Source organism: Eriocheir sinensis, chromosome 11, assembly GCF_024679095.1.
Source record: "Eriocheir sinensis breed Jianghai 21 chromosome 11, ASM2467909v1, whole genome shotgun sequence".
In the NCBI taxonomy this organism is placed as follows: Eukaryota; Metazoa; Arthropoda; class Malacostraca; order Decapoda; family Varunidae; genus Eriocheir; species Eriocheir sinensis.
The window spans coordinates 11,302,366-11,309,149 of record NC_066519.1 but is presented as its reverse complement, the minus strand read 5'-3'; positions in this window follow the sequence as shown (position 1 = coordinate 11,309,149).

Sequence of the window (6,784 nt, the reverse complement as noted above, 5' to 3'; positions counted from 1 at the left end):
CTTAGCGATTACTCAACGTTGAGGATTAATGATTCGACTTCACCGGCGCTTACCTCAAGGATTAATAAAGGAAACGCGATAACACGAGAACAGGCGAGTCCCAGGGGGTTGGGTGGCCTGGTATCCTTTGTTTCATTGTGTTTGGAGGAGGAGGAGGAGGAAGAAGAGGAGTAGGAGGAAGAGGAGGAAGAGGAAGAGAAGGATGAGAAGGAGGGGGAGGAGGAGGGAGAGGAGGAGGACGATGACGACGGCGACGACGACGACGACGACGAGAGAATGAGGAAGCCAAGGACGAGGAGCAGGAGGAGGACGACTAGGAGGACGAGTACGAGAGAAGAATGAGGAGGACGAGGACGAAAGGAGGACGAGGAGGGCGAGGGCGAGAAGAGAACCTGGATAACAAGTACGAGGATGAGGAGAACATGAAAATAAGAAAGCTGGGAAGAGCATATAACAAAAAACAATGTTGGTTTACATCGAGATTGCTTGCTTTGGTGATTTAGTCTTCTTGTCAGACTTTTGAATGACCTGCAAAACAAAGTACGGTACTCAATGAATGTGTGCACGAGATCGTTTAATTCACTCATCTTTTAACAAAAAAAAATATTTCCTAACAATTTTAAAATCTACTTTTGTATAAAGGTTAATCCAGTCGCGCATAACTGTTCGAAAAGAAAAAATGCTAACCGACATCCGTAATGGATCGCTTCTCTTGAAGCTGCAGACCATTTGTTCTACTTTTCGGATCAGTTTTGAGTTCAAAGTTGCTCCGATATATCGACGTTATTGTCCTTTTCAGGCACCTGTATGGTATCCCTCTCGCTCCATAGTAGTCTTTTCCAAAGTAGAGTCTCTTGAGTCGTGTTTCATACGTCCACTTCCTCAACAATGTCATTATTTTCGTGATGCGTTGCTATGCTCTTTCTAATATTTTTCTAATAATAAACACCTGTACCATGGTCTTGGTCCCTGGGGCATCGCCTCCTCATGCAGTACCTCGAGAGCCATCACCAGAACCACCAACGACTCTGTATCGATTACTACATCATCAGCAAAAACAAGATCAGTGACTTCGGTATTGCCAACAGATACTCCACAACGACTTTGATCCACAATCAATTCATTAATATATACGAGCATACGTCCGGGTTACGCGTCGCCTCACGTACCCTACGACGCCAAGCTCGGAGTTCCTCAGGGCAAGTATCCACGACCAAATGTTCCACAATAACTCTGATCCACAACTCTGCCTGGTACCCAGTCCATAAAAGTGTTGAAAAGCGATGGAACAAGAACAGTCATTCCTCTCCCCCACGTTCACAGGAAAGAAGCTGGACATGCGCTCTTCGCACTACAGAACACACTCAGTCCCAAGTACAGGACTTGCAGGAATCCCGTGGAGTCACAGGAGTTTCCAGAGTGACTCACGATTCACTGAATTAATCGCCTTCTTGAGATCGACATAGTTTGCAAGCATCTCCTCAGGTCAGTGCTCCACCGGCACGCGAAGCGCTAAAATACGGTCAGTTGTCGGCTTACCAGGCGTTACTCCGGAATGATCAGGTCTCTACAGCTTTAGCAGCTGTTTGAAATCCCCATGACCAATAGACAGACTTGCTACGCACACTAAGCAGCCTGATATTACGGTAGATGTTGTAGTCCTAGCTGTCTTAATTCTTTCCCTTTCCCTTTCCAGAAAGGGAAGACCCCTCTCTTCCAGTCAAGAGGAATGGTGCCAGATTGCTATACAGCAGTCTAAACAGCATGCAACCCGCAGACCATGTCCTCACCTCCAGGTTTGAACAATTCCGTAATGACTTTACAGATATCAGGTACTTACTTATCAAACCATCAACCTTCCCATCGCCTCCCTGACCTCGTCAAGAGAGGGTGGGCGTTCGCCGATGGGTGGATCAACATCCGCCACCTGCAACCCAGCAGTTTAAAGTTGCCCACTCGGAGGGTCCGTAGTTTACAACTGCTCAAAGTACTCATTTCAAAGAGCCCTTTGCCCATCCATGTCCGACATGAGGCAACCATCTGTTGTTCCAATAACGCTCCCATGAGAGGGAAGCTCGGAGCGGAGCTTTTTCAGTGCTCTGTAAGCAGGTCGGAGGTCATTTCCGTTGAAATAGCCCCCCGATATCCTCGTCAAGACTACTGACATATTTCTCAGTGTCTCTATTCGGGAGAGCTTTTCTTCAATCACTCTTGTTCTCGTGCTATCAGAGATAGAGGCAGTTCACAAAAGATATCTGAGCCTACGAATTCCTGTAAATTAATCCCCTCAGACCCGGAGATATGTCTTGCTCATTCATTCCATGCAGGGACAGGGAGCGGGCAGGGTTGAAGGAGGTAACTAACAAATCTAACGGCCGGGCTGTGGAAATAACTGTCATTGAGCGTTGCTAGACACTTACTTTTAAAATTGATCATCTCACTTCTCAATTTCCCCAAATATGACGTAGATAGCGTCAATGGCCATTTTTTGGAGAATATTTAGTCTCTGGTTTAGCCGGGGCCATTGACACTTTATGCGTCTTTGGTGTTTCCGGACGTTTTGTGAATGACGCGAAATGCGTTCTTGGGATCCTGGGGATTAATTATGATATTTATATTTTTGCCCAGAGTGTCTTTGCGGACACTCTGCTTCGTCCATCTTTTTCATTTTTGCCTTTAGACTTCTACCTTTCCTTCCTGCTTTAAATACGCCTACATACAACCTGTGCCTGAGAAGGGTGACCGCTCTACTGATTCAAAATATCGCCTTATATCTTTGTTTATTTGTCTATCTATGTAAAACATTAGAAATGATCCTCAATAAAAAAAGTTCTTAGTAAGCATCTATCAATTTTTAACCTCTCAGATCAAATGTATCGGTCTAATGGATATCTTCATATTTTCCTAACTGATTCCTGGTATTCCTTCCTTAGCCGATACTTTTACTGTTCCCTTAGACATCTCTAAAGAATTTGATAGTCTGGCAGAAATCTCTATTTTCTAAACTACCCTCCTACGGGTTTTGTTCCTATCTCCCCTATCTCCAGATTCTGTTCTGGCCATTTTTTCTCCACTGCTATGGTTGGTCATTGATCTACCCCTTAATTAACCTGTCTGCAGGGTTCGGCTTTCTTTCTTTTGTTTATTATTGACCTTTCCAAAAGAAACTCTTCTATCCACTCGTACGCCGATGATTTCATTACTCAACATCTTTAACACAAGATCCTCCCATCAGGACACCTCTCCTCCCGAAACTGACCTATCTTTCGGCCACCTCTTTGGATTCTTTTGGCTTTTTTTTATTACTTTTACTTTTTTGCTTGCTCTTTCTCTAAAAAAAAAAAAAAAAAAAAAAAAAAAAAACAGGAACTCCACAACTCCTGGCTGGACGCTACAAAGCGCCTAACCTTAATACCATTTATGAAGGGGACAGAAGGAATTTGGTATCCTTTACTGCCTCAAATAATAATTTTCTCCACCTGACAACTCGACACAATTTTCCAAACTACTATTCTCTATTCTTCGATAACACTAAGCTGTCCCGTTCTTCTACATTAAACATCCCCGGTCTTTCTTAAATTCAAAATCTTATCTGGAAACTTCATATCTCATCTCTTGTTAAATCAGCTTCTTCGGGTTTAGGCGTTCTGTATCGTCTCCACCAGTTTTCCCTCTTTACAGGTTATGCCTATACACCCTTGCATGGAGTATGTATCTCATGTGTGTGGGGGTCTCACACTCATTTCCCTTTGGGAAAGAGTATAGTTAAAGGTTTTTCGTCTCATTAGCTTCCCTCCTCTTACTGACAATGTTAAGCATCTAAACTTCTGCATATGTAATCTCTCTTTATCTTCTATCGATATTTTCACGATGACTTATCTTCTAAACTTGCTAACTGCAAGCCTCCACTCCTCCCACGGCCCTTTGCGCAAAACTTTTTTTTTCTTACAGTAAACAGAACAAGGGCAATAAAAAAGAAATATAAAAATAAAAAAAGCCCGCAAATCACTGCTCCTATAAAGAGTTGAGAGGAGTGGCCAACAGAGAGGTCCATTTCGGGGAGAGAGGTGTCCTGATACGCTCCTCTTGAAAGAGTTCAAGTCGTAGGCAGGAGGGAATACAAATGAAGAAAGATTGTTCCAGAGTTACCAGCGTGAGGAATGAAAGAGTGAAGATGCTGGTTAACTCTTTCATAAGGGATTTGGACAATATAGGGATGAGCTTGAGTAGAAAGTCGCGGGCAGTGGGGCCTAGGCTATTCAAATCCTTTATGCGAGAACCAACCATAACATTCATCCTTTCATCTCTTTCGCTGATAAACTCGAACAGCCTTCCTTCACGATTCGAACATTTCAAGAGAGGAGAATCAAAACACCTCTCCAACCAAAATTGACCTTATATTTTGGCCATTTTTTTATAGGGGCAGCGCTTAGCGTTTTTTTGTTTGTTTTTTTCTTATTTGCCCTTAAGCTGTTACTTTTATTGTAAATACAAAATATCCACGCAGATTGACTCCTACATCCGCTGAACGTGACATACTGATAAGACGTCCGTATAGTATCTTGCCAAAAGGCTTTCTGAAAGTCTTGTTAAATATTATCGCAAGGGATGTTATTATTCCAGTGACCATTCCAGTTTAATTCCAGTTTGAGCCATGCATGGTGAAGAAGGTGAAAGTGTTGTCCTTTAACAACTTAGCGAGTTTATTTCTAAGCGTCTTTTGAATCACGTTGCCCGTCACTGATTGTCAAGTTAATTGGCCTCTAAATTGGTGTCATGTAATTAACTAAATTTTTATCAGTGTCATGTTCCCTAGCTCTGAGTCTTTGAAGTGTTCAGTTTTAAAGGCCAATTAATAATGCGGGCAAAAAGCTTATACTTGATGCTTAAGGTATTTTAACAAACTCGAGGATAAGTTGTCAGGGTCTGTTGATTTATTTGTGTCGAATTTATTCAGAAAGTTTTGCAGTATATTAATTCCCCCGGTGAAGCAGGGCTCCTGGGGAATAGATTCGGCGTCCTCATCCGCAAACACAGACGCGAAATTTCTATTCAGTATTCCGGCCATTTGTCTTGTCCTGGCTTAGCACGCCGCTTTCGTCTGTTAGGGGAACAATATTGTATTTTACCCCCTCTCTATCTCTTATGTATGCGACAAACTTTAACGGGTTCGTCTTCGATTCGTGCGTCACACTCTCTCTCTCTCTCTCTCTCTCTCTCTCTCTGAGCTGAGAGAGAGAGAGAGAGAGAGAGAGAGAGAGAGAGAGAGAGAGAGAGAGAGAGAGGAAGAAGAGAGTTTCACACTATGTACCTCGTTTCCCTCCTTAAAGCAACACTTGGAGGGGCGAGATGGGAGGTTCCTTCGGTTATATGCAAAGTTGGGACACAAACGACCCTATTAACATGATGAATTGTGAGACTTCCCCGTAATGAATACCGCCTCCAGTGTGCCAATGTGACTCGTCTTCCGGGCGACTTCCTATCACTTGCAACTTGTCATCGTGGAAGCGGAAAAAAAAGTTATGGTTAAAGCAGAATAGCCATTACATGAGCGAAGAAAAGGGTCGTAGCATAACATAAAAATAATTGTAAGTGCAGTCATTCAATAGGTAATAACTATATCGTAGAACCAAGAGTATCTTACCAGAGAAAATATCACCTTATTAACGAAAAAAAAATGTCATCTCACACAAGTAATAAAAATGAGCCAAATTTGGAAAGAAAAAAAAACACCTTTTGAAAGCTTCAAACTCATCCCATGAGTGATAAAATCAGTCGTATCGTGGAAGATGGTCATCGTAAAAGTATAAAATTAAAATTTCAGCGAAAAAATTGTTAGCAAAGCAATCCCCTGACCGAAGAGGTAACACATAAATGAATATTTTTTTGTGTGTGTTCTTCACCACATTTTACTCGCAGGACAGGATAACTAAATACGTGCTCTTTTTTTCACTATTTTGATATACATGTGACCTGTTCTGCTGTTCTCTTCTGTACACACGAACTTCATACTATTTTCACCGCACACGCCACACAAAACATACTACATACTGTTTTTTCTGCCATACATATGTGGGTTTTTTTTACAGTTGGCTGCTATACATACATAATTTTGTTTACTTTTTTCTTCAATGTTTACATATTTTTACAGTTCCTTTAATCATAGAAATATGCTTCATCGTTGCTTTCTTTCATAAATATGAACTTTCATACTGTAGTTGTTACACATGCATAATTTTCATACAGTTTACTTGTATACCGCGTTCCGTTCGCTCTTCGTGTGCATTTATCACCTAGGAGACAAAGCGTGGCGCGCCGTGATAAATGCCCCGAATATCTCAAGGGGCGCGGGAAACAAAGGCCATCACTACCGTAAAAGTTGTAGTTTATGCGAAGTCAAATGAAACTCCAAACAACGCTACAATAAAATACAAACTTCCTGTAACGAATATGCAAACATTTCTTTATATTTATATTCCAAAAAGATTCACTCAGCAAGGAGGAATACCTATTTTTTTTCTTTTCTTCGGTTTATGAAGTCTCAAAGTTCGTAATCTCTCTGCAACTTGCGTTCAAGGAAGGTGAAAAGTTCACCTCGTACCGAATCGACTCTTATGGCTGCTGTGATGAAAGTCAGGACGAAGGTGTATTAGGAGGCATCATTATCATTATCAAGTTGTGTGTGTGTGTGTGTGTGTGTGTGTGTGTGTGTGTGTGTGTGTGTGTGTGTGTGTGTGTGTGTGTGTGTGTGTGTGTGAAATGGACCTCACTTTTGGCCACTCTT